Consider the following 15168-nt stretch of genomic DNA (forward strand, 5'->3'; position numbering starts at 1 on the left):
GTAAATGGATGGAGTTGGAGAATATCATGCTAAGTGAAATAAGCAAATCTCACAAAACCAAAGGCCGAATATTTCCCCTAATATGCAGATGCTAATTCACAATAAGATGGAGGGGGGCACTAAAGAATAGCCTTACCTTAGATTAGGTAGAGGGAAGTGATGGGAGGGGAAGGTAGGGGATATGGGGATGGGACATAATTTATGTATATATGTGACTACATGATCAATATGATTCTGCAATATGTATACTCAGAAAAAAGAAATTATATCCCATCTATGTATGATATATAAAAGTACATAAATGCATTTGACTCTCATGTATAATTAAAATAAATTTTAAAATTAATTTAAAAAGGAAAATAATAATTAAAAAGAAAGAAAGTATATTGTACTTCACATTCAAGCCTGGAAAATACCCAAATTCAAAATTCAAAGTACGGATTCTACTGAATATCAATGGATTTTGCACTGTTCTAATAGGGGGTGGGGTGGTTTGTATGTGTTTGTGTGTGTATGTGTTCCATAAGATTTTCTGTATACAAGATGATGTTATGTGTGAATAGAGATAATTTACTTCTTTCTCTTCCAATCTGGGCACTGTACCAATACCACACTCTTTCATTGTTACAGCTTCACCATAGGTCCTACTATCCGATAAAGTTAGTTTTCTACCCTTACTCCTTATAAAGGTGAAAAATTATAAGTTGAAGCATTGCAAGCTGAGGACCAGCATTAGAATGTGTAGTTTTAACTTAGAATGTTATGGCACTAAACCAGAAACAAAGTACATTTTATTCCATATTCTCAATATATTTTTAATATAAAAACTTTTATAAAATGGGGAATAGTCTTACTCTCTGTCACAAGGATTGTGGTGGGTCTGGCACTGTGATCCAGCTGTCTTGATTCTCACTCCAACTGCTTGTCCAGCACAGTCTTCACCCTGCTGGGTATTTCTTTGGTTGTACTGCCTTTATGGGGCTCAACTGGTATCACATGCAGATTCTCAGGTGCTATGCAACCCTGATATTAACCTCAGCTGTACAATAGAAAGAGAGTGAATTAAGGCAATAAAATGGAGAAAGTATAAGGAAATTTCCCTAACAAAAACACTAGCAGGTATATTATTCTGAAACACAGGGATGAAGTGAAATCCTATCCCTGATATAGATGTTATATCTATTTTTCTCTCATGTTCTTATAATATGAAATGCTCTCAGTGACACAGTTATGTTATGCTGAAATCATCTCCCTTTGGAAAATAATGAGGTAAAGACAGAAGAGAAGGAAAATAACATCTGCCTTATGTCTATTTTGGCCAGACTTTATGAAGCAGCATTTTTTGGTTATTGTTTTCTGTTTGAATCCTTGGGTTGGGGCTTTATCTCTTAGACACACACACATTTTTTCAATGTAATTTCAATCACACTCTACATGCTTATAGTCCACTAATACAAAATATGTTTCATTACTTTGTTGGCTCACTTTCATAAAAACAGTTGTCTGGAGAAAATATAGGCTATCTGATAAGCGCCATCTTGTGACCAAAACCAGAACTATCACTAACAAATACTTGTGGGAGAGGGGTGGGAATTATATCCTGCTAGCCAGCAGATTTCTCAGGCTTCTAGAATATACTATGTTCAAATTTAGAGCTTTGTTATTCACTACACAAAAACAGAATCCAAATATCTTCACCTGCAATGGTCTTATTTTTTTAAAAAAAGAAACACTGAATGCTTACTGAAAATGAGAAAAATATAAAAATTATACTTTGAGAAAGAACACTATTATTTCTTGTATATTTTTCCAGAGTTTTCATTACATATGTACATTAATGCATATCATTTCAAGCCAGTTTTTTTACCCTGCTTAAGCTCACAGTTTGAACATTTTTCCATACTAGTAAGTATTCTCAACATGATTCTTCAGTGAATCAGTTCAAATGCAATTCTCCCCTCCCAACTTTGAAGCATTTTATCTCAATCTTTTTTTTTATGGTTATTGTTGGAAAATGTCTAAATATATATTAAAAATCATTTAAAAACAGAGATACTGAAGCTTGTTATATCTCCTCAACTACACAAATAACTCCATAAGTTAGTTGCTTGTCTATGCACACTCACATGAACACTGCACTTTTCATTTGGGGGTGTGTGTGTGTGTGTGTATAGTATCAGGAATTTAACCCAGGGACATTTAACCACTGACCCACATCCCCAGCTCTTTTTAAAATTTTGAAACGGGGTCTTGTTAAGTTGCTGAAGCTGGCTTTAGAACTTGCCATCTTTCTGCCTCAACCTCGGAGCTATGCCTTATATATATTTTTTTTCTGATTTGCTTATGCATACTTTATTGACTTAGTTTTTTCTCCTTAAACAACATTCAATGCTGCTTTCCATTCTGAAATTTAATTTGTTTCGCCTAATACTACTTCACAGACATCTTTTCTTCTTCCTTTTTTTTGGGGGGGGGAATTGAACTCAGGGGCACCTGACCACTGAGACACATCCCCAGCCCTATTCTGTACTTTATTTAGAGGCATTTAGAGACAGGGTTCCACTGAGTTGCGTAGTGCCTTGCTTTTGTTGATGCTGGCTTTGAACTTGTGCTCCTCCTGCCTCAGGCTCTGGAGCTGCTGGGATTACAGGAGTGCCATAACATGCCTGGCCACAGACATCTTCTGAAATCACTGAGTTCATACGTTTATTTTTTGTCTATATAATGTTCCATTCAATGGAAGTATCATGCCACGTAGTAACTTTTAAAACTGCTAATAGAAATAAGCCAAATCCTCTTTCAATCTCACTTTTAAACTTAGATGATGTAAGAAAAATGATTCTTGCTGACCACAGCTATACCTGTGGCCTGAAAGGATGATTTGCAGTGAGGACACAGGCAGGACTTGAAACAGCAACCAGGTTACCTATTTGACCAGGTCCAGGAAAAATTCCACTAATGGCAAAAAAAAGGGGGGAGTCAGAAAGGAGAACATATCTGGGGACCTGTGGATATTTGTGTGTCTGACACATAATGTGTATGTTGTTTCAGCAAAATTTTGTTCTTCTAATTATAAAAATGATCATAGAAAAAAGCAATTCTAAAAAATGCTGAAACAAATTAAAATACATTTTTAAAAACTTAGCAATCTGAACATTGAGAGATGCTGTTAACACCAGAGCCTAGTTCCCCCAATAAAAATGCAGATTTTTACAAGTGTTATCACTCAAAAGCACATCTGAATCCCTTTCCATGTATATGTACATTTATCTTTGTGTTTGTATATGTCATTCATTTTCAATGTTTACATTTTTCTATCAGTTATTTTTGTGTAGAATATTAATGTTTAAAAATGTAATAAAATGTATAACAAAGACAGAAACATGAAATTCCATGTAAAAAATTAACATGTACAGTATGCCTCACTGAAGTCTTAATTTTAGAAGCTGTAATCTGATCACCTATTACCACACTGTGGACTTTAAAAATATCGGGAGAAACAAAAATTCCAGAGGATTAATTCTGTGCCAGTAACAGCAATTCGACCAAAGCCATGTTTCATTCCCACCTCTCCCAGGCAACAATCTCTATTTTTTTTTCACCTTAACACCAAGGCCCGAGAAATTCCCAGAAAATAACTAGCTTAAAGACAGCCATTACCTTGAAGCTTCTTGTCAGCTGCAGCCTCCTGAAATGCAGCCCCTCCCCCAAGACTGGCCAGGCACAGCTCACTTCCCAGCTGCTTGGAGAAGGCTCCACCTCCTCCTGTGATGGGGAAAGCAAGGGGCCTTTCCCTCAATTAGAGGGAAGAGAATCGCCAAGTTAAACTGAAATTCACTTAAAGGGAAAAATGTTCATTTTTAAAGCACTTGAAAGCGGAATGGCAACACGTGTCTCTGTAAATTACATTCAAACCACAAGGGTGGGTGATTTCCTTTAAAAAAAGTAGAAATGTCTTTAGCATATAATAAAGACCTAGCAAAGAATATGTTTTGTGTATTATCTGATTAGTTTGGCACCTAATTTCTACAAATGATTTTAAGACCCAGCTGGTCAAGCTCCATTTATAAGACCCACTAGGTCCTTATTTCTGATTGCAGTAAATTAACACATTATTTTGTGGAGAATTAATTCTCTACAAATTCTTTTTGTACTGGGCTATGCTACTTCTCTTTTTTATTCAGGTCTCCCTATTTATCTTTCAGAAAGTTTCATAGATTTTACAACTATAATGAATTCTAGATATAAATAATCAACCAGAAGTCCTTAATAAGGTATATATCTGAACATAACTGAAACTTTTTTTAAAAATGCTAGGGTAAAACACAATAAAACAATGTTGAAAACAGAATAGCTTTCTAAGACTGTTTTCAATGCAAAAATATCACTATCCTAAAGCAGTTTTTACATATTACTAATAAATAAATAGCAAAGTAAAATGGGCAAAGAACAATATTTTGAGGGAATAATTCTGTTTACTTTTTTGTGAGCAAGATAATCCAGTGCAACCACAGGTATCTCTGTCCTTCTTGCGTAGTTACAAGTCTGCAAGCTGTTTGATTAGATTGCTTAAATTACAGGTTTATAAAGCCCAATTGATTTTTATAATAGTCAATGCCCTGCAACTTTTCCCTTGTACTAAAACTGGCATTTGTCTTCCATTTACAATTCCATTTACTTTATATCAATTTGTTCAGTAGAGAAAAGGAGATGCTGTTTATTATGGCTTCTCAAAATTCAAAATAAAAATTAAAACTGACCAATATATAAAAGGTATTCACTTTCCCTAATAAAGAGATGTAAATGTAAATAGATCTTAAATAGACCTGAGACGTCATTTTTCTGCCTAGTTTGACTGAAAAGAAGCAAAGAAATGACACAGTGAACAGTCACCAAGAAAATGGACGCTTTCACACTCATGCCCAAGATAACAAATCTGGGAAGAAGGCAAGATAAAATCAGAGCCAAAGTCTGACCCCCAAACATGAGGATGTTCACTTTCTTCACCAGTAGTCACCATCTCCTGGGCCTGGAATTCTGTCTCTTCAGCAAAATCAAAGATTATGTTATTTACTTTGAGATTGTGAGGAAAATGGTGAACATAACCCCAGAGTGAGTGCGGCTTAATTTCATGTTCCTGCTGGGTAACACATGGTGAACTATGACCATCTTCAGTAACTTACCATACTCATTCATGAACTCTTTCCATCTCTTACATTCTCATACAAACTTAAAAATATTTTGGTAGACTTTGCTTCTGCAGTGAGTGTATCTACATGACAGCATCACTTGGCCTTAGAACAGTTATGACATGTCTTTTTTTCTGTTGCTTGGTCTTGGCAATAACTTCCTTTTTAGATATGCCTATTCCTGGACAAGCAATGAAAATCATTTTTCATGCAATAAAGTGCCCATTTCATTTCACCCTTATTAACAATTGGCAATTCTTTGTTCCTGTGCTTTGTTGTTTATAATTACTGATTCAATATGGGAAACTGTTTTTCTATCATCTTTGGCTGAGCTTTTCCACAAAATCCTTGAGATTAAGACAAAAATTAAGATTTTTATTCCTTTAAGTTTATTTCCTAGGAAATGCTAAAACTTACACACTGATGATTCTGAGGTTTAGGTCTCTTAAAAAAATGCTTGCTAAATTTCAAAACATAAATTCTAAAATTTTCAGACAACCCCATTCATGATCACAGTGAACAGGTAAATGTATCTCCTGCCACATTCTACCAATTCAATTTAGAGAAACGGTTGTATTATGACATAACTTTTCCTGTAATGAACAGAGGAAAAAAAACCTATTTGCACTGGGGACTCTAAAGAAAGAAGAAGCCATCATTTTTCCAGAGTTCTAAAACAGAAGGGTCAGGCTGGGACAACATTATTCTATAACCACTCTAAAAGGGACATCAAGGGTTCTTTAAACAGTCAGGCAAGAAGTCAGACAGTTGTGGATTTGAAGCCTTTATTAGCGCTGTAGAAAGAAAACTTCTAAATCCCTGACAACTATTTAGGTGGTCATATTTACATTCTATTACAAAGATGCATGGACACAAAGATTTATAGGTAATGTGCATCTCTGATATTAACCTAGGTTATGGAAATATCAAATATTAAACTACATTTATGATATAGTAATAAAAACTGTAGATACCTGGTTTTCTAGAAAGCAGTGTTTTTTGAAGACATCTTACTTAAGAGCCTTTAGAGTAAATAAATGGTTCTTACTTGCTGTAGCCTTTTTATTATTCCCCTGAAACTTCACAATAGCTTGAATGAGGTGTTTTCAGTGAATGATAACTGGATTAGATTAAAACATGGCAGGGGGGGAAAAGATGAGATAAAATGTTTACTTGGCTATGCATAAAGAAGGCTGACCAACAATGGGGAATAGAGATAAGATACAAGTCAGAACAATAAATTGAATTGACAAAAGAGTTTTGAGACATACTTTGGGGGCCAGAAACAAAAACAGTTAAGCACTACACAACACAAACCCATACCCTATGTTTATTTTTCTCTTGTATAAGAAGAAGAGAATGTGTATAGGAGAGTCTTTGGCAATTAGGAATGTTATTTGTGTGCCTGGGATATCAGATCCTTTTGGATCTCTCTGAGTTATCATAAGTAATGCTGGATTTTAATGTTTTGCAAGCTGCTACTGCTTCCTGTTTTTCCAAGGCAACCAGACAGTGGTATTCAATACCAACAACTTCAATAAAAGCACGACCTGACCTTAGGAGTCAGAGTTTTATGATGGTTGCTGGGAAATAATTAAATGTGTTAAACCATTGCAAATGTTATTCTAGAGAGTACACAGATATCTAGGGAAGGTCATAAGACTTTAAGAAGTCTTAGGAAATCTCTGTAACTACATTATCTAGTACTTGGTGATGACAATCTATTATAGTTGTTAAGGTTCTGAGAGTAAGCCACGCACTGGAACCTCAAGTAGACATCTCAAAAGCCTCTTGCATGATTTCTTCATAGTGGTTTAATATATTCTCAAAATGAGAAGTTATAACTTTTAATTAAAAACGCTGTGGATGCAGAATGGGGAGCCAAATGAATTATACCTCAAATTCTCAATCAAGCATAATTTAAATATAAAATGATATTTCAAATTTAAGATGCTATGACTGTGGGTTGGGAGTATAGCTCAGTGGTAGAGCACTTGCTAATATGTGCAAGGCCCAGTGTTGGATTCCCAGCTCCACACATTCACAAAAAAAGATGCTACAACTGCAAAGCAGGAAGCAAAATAAATTATCCTTCATGATCTCAAAATGTTTTCATTGCACTATTTTATGAAATGGGAAGAGACTTACCCTCTGTCACCTGGATCGTAGTTGGTCTGGTCCTGTGATCCAGCTGCCTGATTTTCACTCTAACTGCTTACACAGCAGAGCTTTTACCCTGCTGGGCACTTTGGTTGCCCTGCTGCTTTTCTGGGGCTTAACTGGATTCACAGGCAGATTGTTCAAGTTGTGTACACCTCTGGTATTAAACTAGACTGTCCAAAAGAAAGACAGTAAACAATAAAATGGGAAAAGCATAAGAAGGGAAAAGCATAAGAAAATTTGCTTACCAAAACTCTAACAGGTAGTCATTATGAAACACAGAATCTCTGATGTAGATGTCATGTTTATTTTCCTTTGTGCTGTTTGAGTGTGTGAAATTCTTTCTGTTACACATTTATTATTAAATTCATGCTAAAGTCATCTCCCTCAGGAAAATTAGGAGGTGGATACATGACAGAAGGGAAGTAAAAACTTCTTTGTGTCTACTATGAGCAAAATGCTGTGTAGCTACTTTTAATACATTATGTGGGATTCTTCACATCAGTTTTTGTGGAGGTTTTTCTAGTATACACATATAACTTTCAACAGATTTTCAATCACACTCTACATACTGTCTCAAAGTAGGCTTAAACAAAATATGCTTCACAGCTTTGTTTATCCATTCCATAAAAATGGTTGCCTGGAGAAAGTTTAGGAAACCAGGCAAGCGCCATCTTGTGGCCAGAACAAGAACTGCAGACTCTTAGGTCCTTAGAAAGGAAGCCTTCTCTGGCTTCTGGAATTTTTCATTCAGCTTAAGAAGTTGTGTGCATGTGTTATACAAAAATAGGATCATAACGTCATAATTTTAGTATCTATCATTGTGATATCTCTTGTGCATATTGCATATCTTCCATCTTTTGAATTTCCAAAGACAAAAGCAAATCCCTATAACAATGGTTAAAATATGTATGGAAACTCTATATATAATTTCTATATTTTTCCTACAAATACTTATAAATGTGTATGGTTTTTGAAACGAAAACTTATATTCCTTCAATAATATATCTGGTCATCTTCAATATCAATAGCTATTTTAGGGGCTGGGGATGTGGCTCAAGCGGTAGCGCGCTCGCCTGGCGTGCGTGCGGTCCGGGTTCGATCCTCAGCACCACATACAAAGATGTTGTGTCTTTGTATGCCGAAAACTAAAAAATTCTCTCTCTCTCTTTCTAAAAAAAAATAGCTATTTTATTATCTTTTTATGAATTACATTACAATAATTTTCTATATTTCTAAAATATTATCTTATTTTCTCATAATGCAAATAATTCCAGATTTTTTAAAAAAAATTTAGTTTTATATTTTAGTTTTTGATAGTCCCTTATTTATATGTGGTGCTGAGAATCGAACCCAGTGCCTCACAAGTGACAGGCAAGTACACTACCTCTGAGCCACAGCCGCAACTCCTCAAGCTTGTTTTTTAAAAAAGAAGAAATAAGCCTAAAGTGTTCTGTCTCTCCAACTCCACTTATATTTACAATTTAAAAAGTAGCATTATATTTCCAGATTTCGCTTGCATACACTGTATATATTCTTTTTTGAAAAATGTGGGATTGTATGATGCAGGTCATTCTCCAATTTGCTTTCAAAAAATATACACTGGATACCTTTTCTTCATTGAATTTAGATATAGCTCTTTCTTTTTATGGGTAAGTAGTATTCAACATTAAGGGTTTACTATCCTACATCACTATTCTAAAGTACACTTTAAATTTTTTCTTAATTCTCAATAGTATATAGATGAATAGCTTCTGCTTGAATAAATAGTCTAACATTTAAATTGTAACAACAGAACAACAACCAGGTAACTAGCCTTCTCAGATCCACAGAAAAACCAAACTTCAGTTAAACACAGTGAAATGTGTGTGGGTATTTCTTCAGGTATGTTAACATAATTTATTATTTCCCTTTAAGCTCCATTGATATACACAGAGAGTCTGGAAGTTCATAAAATTTAAATAAGAAAATACACTTCATCAGAACTCCAGTCCCTGCATTATACACTACTTATATTTTAACTTAATCCCTTTGATTTTTGTCCTTCATCACACACATATACAAATATTCAAAGTTCTTTATTCAATTACATATTTTAACACCTTTTCATTTTTAAAATAAATTTATACCATTTTGGAGAAGGTAGCCCCCCCAAGACTTGAAATGCTCACTGCAGTTTTTTTTTTTTATGCTGATACAGATACTACACATTTAGTGAAATAGTGAAGGAGAAAATTTATTGTTTCCCCCCTTGATAGCCTTTATTACTAGACATCCTTTATTACTAGATATAATTTGCTTTATTGTATTCAGATATATGAATTACTTATGGTCTCTCAGGTATGTTTTATATTATCATACAAATAGGAACATACCATTCTCTCCATAGGTAGAGATGTAGACAAAGATCACCTTTTGCACATCATTAAACAAAACAACTCTTAAAATACTGTGTATCCACTGAACAAATAACCGAACTCCCAATTCTCTTAGGTACTTGAAACTGCGCAATTATATGTTACTTCAGGTCACTATAAAACTCTGACAAAACAATGATTTGCTTGAAACACAATCAACACAATCAAAGACATATAAAAAACAAAACATCCCTAACAAACAACTTCATTTTCATTTGGGATTATCATAACTGTTTTTTTTTTCAAAATAAGGAAAATTGATTTCCCAAGTTTTGTTTCATCGCTTATTCTAGCCAGTACCGGTTTTTAATTGAAACAAAATGCCTTCTTCAAAAGTTAGGTTTGGCAACCGCATGAAAAAAAATTCCCCCCCCCCCCCCCGCAGGTGTAATCTGATCACTACCTCCCCCACTGTGGACTTCTAAAATATTTTAAGGAATACAAAATCCAGATATTAATTCCCTCACAGAAATAACGACTCACACGAGGTAGTGATTCCCTTACAGAATCAACGACTCACACAAAAACCGACTCTCCTTTCCCATTACGCCACATCAACACTCTTTTCTCTTCACCTTTACACCAAATCTTCTAGAAGTCTCTGAAAATAACCAGCTTTTACGACAGCCGTTACCTCCAAGCTCCTTCTCTTCAACGGAAGCCTGCGAAGCCTGTATGTAACTCGGCTCCTCCCCCTTGACTGGCCAGGCTCCGCTTGCTTCCAAGCCTCTAGAAAAGGCTCCGCCCCCTCCCTGTGATGGGAAAAGCGGGAGGTCGTTCCTTCATTCAGAGCGAGGAGAGTCATTAAGTCAAACCAAAACACAGCTAAAAGAAAGAAATGTTGTTTAAAACGAACTTTAAAGTGCAATCACAAGATATGTCTGTTCAATATCAATTCAGACCCCCCTAGAGCGAGTGATTTCCTTGGGGGAGGGGGAGAGATTGCATGTCTCTTACTTATATTTTACAGAAGCCATTAAAATATTCCTAACGTTTTTTGTGACCCTTTCGCCCTTTATTTTTGGTAAATGTAAGATCTGTTGGTTAAACTACCCACCAAAGGATGCTAAGGATCTTGAGATTTTAGTGAATTAATACTTATTTTAGGTACAATAGATTCTTTACACTTTTTAATTTGAGCCTGGGACACAGTATATCTTTCTTTTCGTTGAAGTTTTTTAAAAAACAATTTCCTTGGTCATTTCTAAAGAAAAACCCTCAAAGGCTGATTATACTGAATCCTAAAAACATTATATGTATCTGTAAGACCATAATAAGCCAAAGTAAAAAATCAATAAATATGGAACTCCTTTTCAGTGCAAATGATTGGATACAGTAAAAATATCTCTGAGCTAGTTGCTTCATTTCAATAAGAAAGAAATTCACAACATAGGGAAGAAAGTGGCAAAAAGTCTGGGAAGAAAGGGAAGAAAGTCTGCAGTGACTTAAGCAGACAATTCCTAACTTTCTTCCTTATTCTTGTGCAACTTTAAGATTCTCGGCTACTACACTAGAGAGAGGTTTCTTCATTAATGAATTATTTTGCTTAAATGTGGAGTTCTGTTACTCTCATTTCACTCCCACAATAAGATATATCCTGCAATTTCCCTTCCTCTCTTAACCCATTATGTCCTGTCATCACATTTATGGAACACCTATAAAACTTAAATTGAACAACAAATATACCATTTAGGGTAATTTTAAAATAGTTAGGTTTTTGGAGTTCTGTACTTCTGAGAAAAGTAATAGATGAATGATTTTTGATAATATTCATTAATATTACAAATTACATGTTGATAATAAATTATATATGAAGCTTCTAGATTAGTTTCAGCCTATTTTAACATACTTGTGTCAGTGTCATTGCAATATTCACAGAGTTGAAAACTTGAAACTTAATGGATTCATAAAGCCAATATCTGGTTTGTTTTATTCCAACTTGTTCTTCATTTTTTGATCACTGTACAATTTTATGTTCCCACTAAATTACCTCAAAATGTTCATCATTTTTGATCACTGAACAATTTTATGTTCCCACTAAATTACCTCAAAATGTGATAACGAAAACAATGAATAGAAATAAATCATTTGACAAGAAAAGTTTAATTAGCTCTAACGAAATTTGTGTGAAATAGTGGTCAGTTCCTCCTGAGGCTCTTTTAACATACAAAGCATTTTGATTCTCCCAGATGAAAGTCTATTTATTTTTCTCCTCTTGTATTGTCTACTATAATTTATTTACCCCATCTTATTGAATTGTAATACACAAAAGTTTATATATTCAAGATGTACAATCTGATGATTTGTTATATGTATAAAATTTGAAGTGATTATCACAAGGCAATGAACATATCCATGACCTTACATAATTCCTGTTGTGTGTGTGTGGTATGGTAATAATACTAAGATCTATAGTCTGTGGAGTTCTGTTAGTCTGATTTCACTCTCACAATAAGTTCTATCCTGCAATTTTCCTTCCTCTCTTAACAAATTTCAAATATATACTATATTATAATTAAAAACATCCACCATATTGTACATTAAACTTCCAGAATTAATTCATCTTATAACTGAAAGTTTGTACCCTTTGACCAAAAAACTCCCTGTTTTCCTCAACCTTGATTCCTGCTAACACCATTCTACTCCATTTTAGTGACTTTAAGTTTTTTAGACCTCGAATATAAGTGAGGACATGTAATATTTACCTTTCTGTGTTTGGCTTATTTTACTTAGCATGATATTCACATCATCTGTGTTGATGAAAATGGCAAGATTTCCTTCTTCTTTAAGGCTTAATAATATTCCATTATACATATATCACTTTTACTGTATTCATTCATCATGGATGGACACTTGGATTCCTTAAATTTCTTGACTATTTGAATAGCACTGCAGTAAACCTGTGAGTACAGATGTCTCTTCAGCATACTGATTTCATTATCTATGGATATATACCCAGTAGTGGGATTTCCCAGTCATATATTAGTTTTGTTTTTAATTTTTTTGAGGAAACTCATGAAAGAGATGTACCAATTTATATTCACATCAACTATGAATAATGGTTCCCTTTTCTCCACATCCTTGTCAAAACTTTTTACCATTTGTATTTTAGATAATAGCCATCCTAACAGGCATGAAATGATACGTTTCTTTTAATATGTTTTTTAGTTGTAGATGAATACAATATCTTTATTTGTTTACTTTTATGTGGTGCTGAGGATTGAACCCAGTGCCTCATGCGTACAAGGCAAGTGTTCTACCACTGAGCTACAATGCTGGCCCTGAGATGATAAGGTGGTTTTGACTTACTTTATGTTTACCTGATGATTACTGATATCAAGCACCTTTGTCCATTTATATATTGTGTAACTTGTTTGATTTTTTTACTATTTAATTTTATGAATACCTATATATTTTGGGTATTGATATTTCATCAAATATATAGCTTGCAAATATTTTCTCCTACGGTTGTCTTTTCATCTGTTTGATCATTTCCTTTGCTGTGCAAAAACTCTTTAGTTTCATATAGTCCCACTTGTTCATTCTTATGACTTATAAGTTCCCTCAAGAACTTTTATATAATTTTAAAAAAATGAAAGCTTCTCAATACTGAAATTCTATGAAACATTTTGTATTCACAGCAATCTCTACAAGATTGTCAAAGTAGTTCTTCTCATGTGTATCAAGGATATAAGACTAGGGATGATTGTTTATTAAAACATAGTCTTCAAGAACAGAGAAATTAACAAGACTTTCAGAAATGTTGCTATTTAGAAGAAAAAGATTCTTCTCTGACGTGTTTCTTTTTATTATTGTTGATATTATTTTTATTTTCTTTGCTATTTAAAAACTAGTTTAAAAGCAACAAACATAAACATGTCAAAATATAAAATATTGACAATGCAAATGTTGATAAAGATGAAGAGCATTTGGAAGGTTTATAAAATGGTGATAAGATTGTAAATTGATACTAATATTTCAGGAACTGTTTTGATCTTATTGCCTAAAGCTGAACATTATGGAGGACACAGAGAACCATTTAGAGGTTTAATTAGAAGAGCAGCATATCTAAATTGACAGTAGAGAAATACTTCCCAGAGAAGACTATGAATACTTCAGGGCATATATAAGACCATCCAGTGTGCATAGGAAGTCAATGTTCTAAATTCTTTGTTTTTCATTTTGATTTATTTTATAAAACTCTGCTTAAACACGTTCTTAAATGCACACAATAAAGTATTCATACTATGACACATTATACATGTTGGAACAATCAAACTATTGGGGTGAATATCAATATTTTTCAAGTCATGGTAGTTAATATGTGGCAAAGTAAGATTTACAACCTACATGGCTCTCCCACTTCTCCATGATTTGCATGGTTTGGCATTATCATCTTATAAAAAAGAATAATTAGTCTAAATGTACTAAATTTCCTACTGCTCAGAGAAGCTAACATTACTCCCATTAAATATTTAAGATAATAATGAGAAATTGAATTAGAATAAGCCATGTTTTTACAAAAGGATTGGTCCTTGCAGTTTAGAACAAGCTACAAAATATGTGGACATACAGTTACTCTATTTGTACTGCAGTAATAATAAAAAACAATAATGGAAATTTTAAAAATATCAACCTAAATTTAATTTTTATGTTCTGTATTTGAATTTGATATATTGAAAATAATGGATATACCTCAGAATTTGACATATTGAAAATAATGGATATACATATTGAAAATAATGGATATAACTGAGAGGTATAGTGCTTGCCTCACATTCACAGGACCCTGGGTTCCATCCCCAGCACCACACACATACACAATTTATGTTTGAATGCCTGAAAAATTCCTAAGAAAATCTGAATCTGTGAAGACAAAGTATCAAGCATATCAAGTTTTGGCACAAAAATCTTTATTTAAATTCTTACTTAAACATTAAATTATTTATTTTTTAAGATAAAAATAAAATTATAAAATAAATATTGTGTGTGTATTATATTCTAATATGTTAAGAGGTTAACTATATTTAGTTTCAATTAAACCTTTCTCATATGTGTTTATGTATGTCCATATATTTATGTGGTTCTGTATATTTCAATACAATATACAATGTGATGTTAATTTAAATAGTAGTTTAGGAGCAATAAAAATAAAAGAGTTAAACAATTAAACTGAAAAATAATCTTAGAATATGCAATAAACTGAAAAGATTCTTCTCAGCAAAAGGAAACAATCAATTACATGAAGAGAGAGCTTACAGAAGGGGAGAAAATCTTTACCACATGCTCAGATACAGCACTCATCTCTAGGATGTATAAAAAACCGAAATAACCCAATCAAGAAATGGGCTAAGGAACTGAACAGACACTTCACAGAAGAAGAAATACAACCGATCAACAAA

General features: G+C 33.6%; 1 protein-coding gene across 13 annotated transcripts in view; it reads right to left on the reverse strand.

Annotated features, from left to right (window-relative positions):
- Positions 1-10492, reverse strand: part of Pwwp3b (PWWP domain containing 3B) — a 36758-nt gene extending 26266 nt beyond the window's left edge. For 2 of the 13 annotated variants that reach the window (XM_078034448.1, XM_021725218.3), the window contains exons 1-4: positions 10250-10440; positions 7338-7522; positions 3661-3794; positions 855-1039 (exon numbers count right to left, since the gene is read on the reverse strand). The gene's annotated coding sequence lies outside the window, so the exon portion shown is untranslated. Of the gene's footprint in view, positions 1-854; positions 1040-2861; positions 3634-3660; positions 3795-7337; positions 7523-10249 lie in introns of those variants that run through there. The other 11 variants (XM_078034446.1, XM_078034445.1, XM_078034444.1 and 8 more) reach the window with 11 other exon arrangements.
- Positions 10493-15168: the final 4676 nt, after the last annotated feature.

Source organism: Ictidomys tridecemlineatus, chromosome X (assembly GCF_052094955.1).
Source record: "Ictidomys tridecemlineatus isolate mIctTri1 chromosome X, mIctTri1.hap1, whole genome shotgun sequence".
NCBI lineage: Eukaryota > Metazoa > Chordata > Mammalia > Rodentia > Sciuridae > Ictidomys > Ictidomys tridecemlineatus.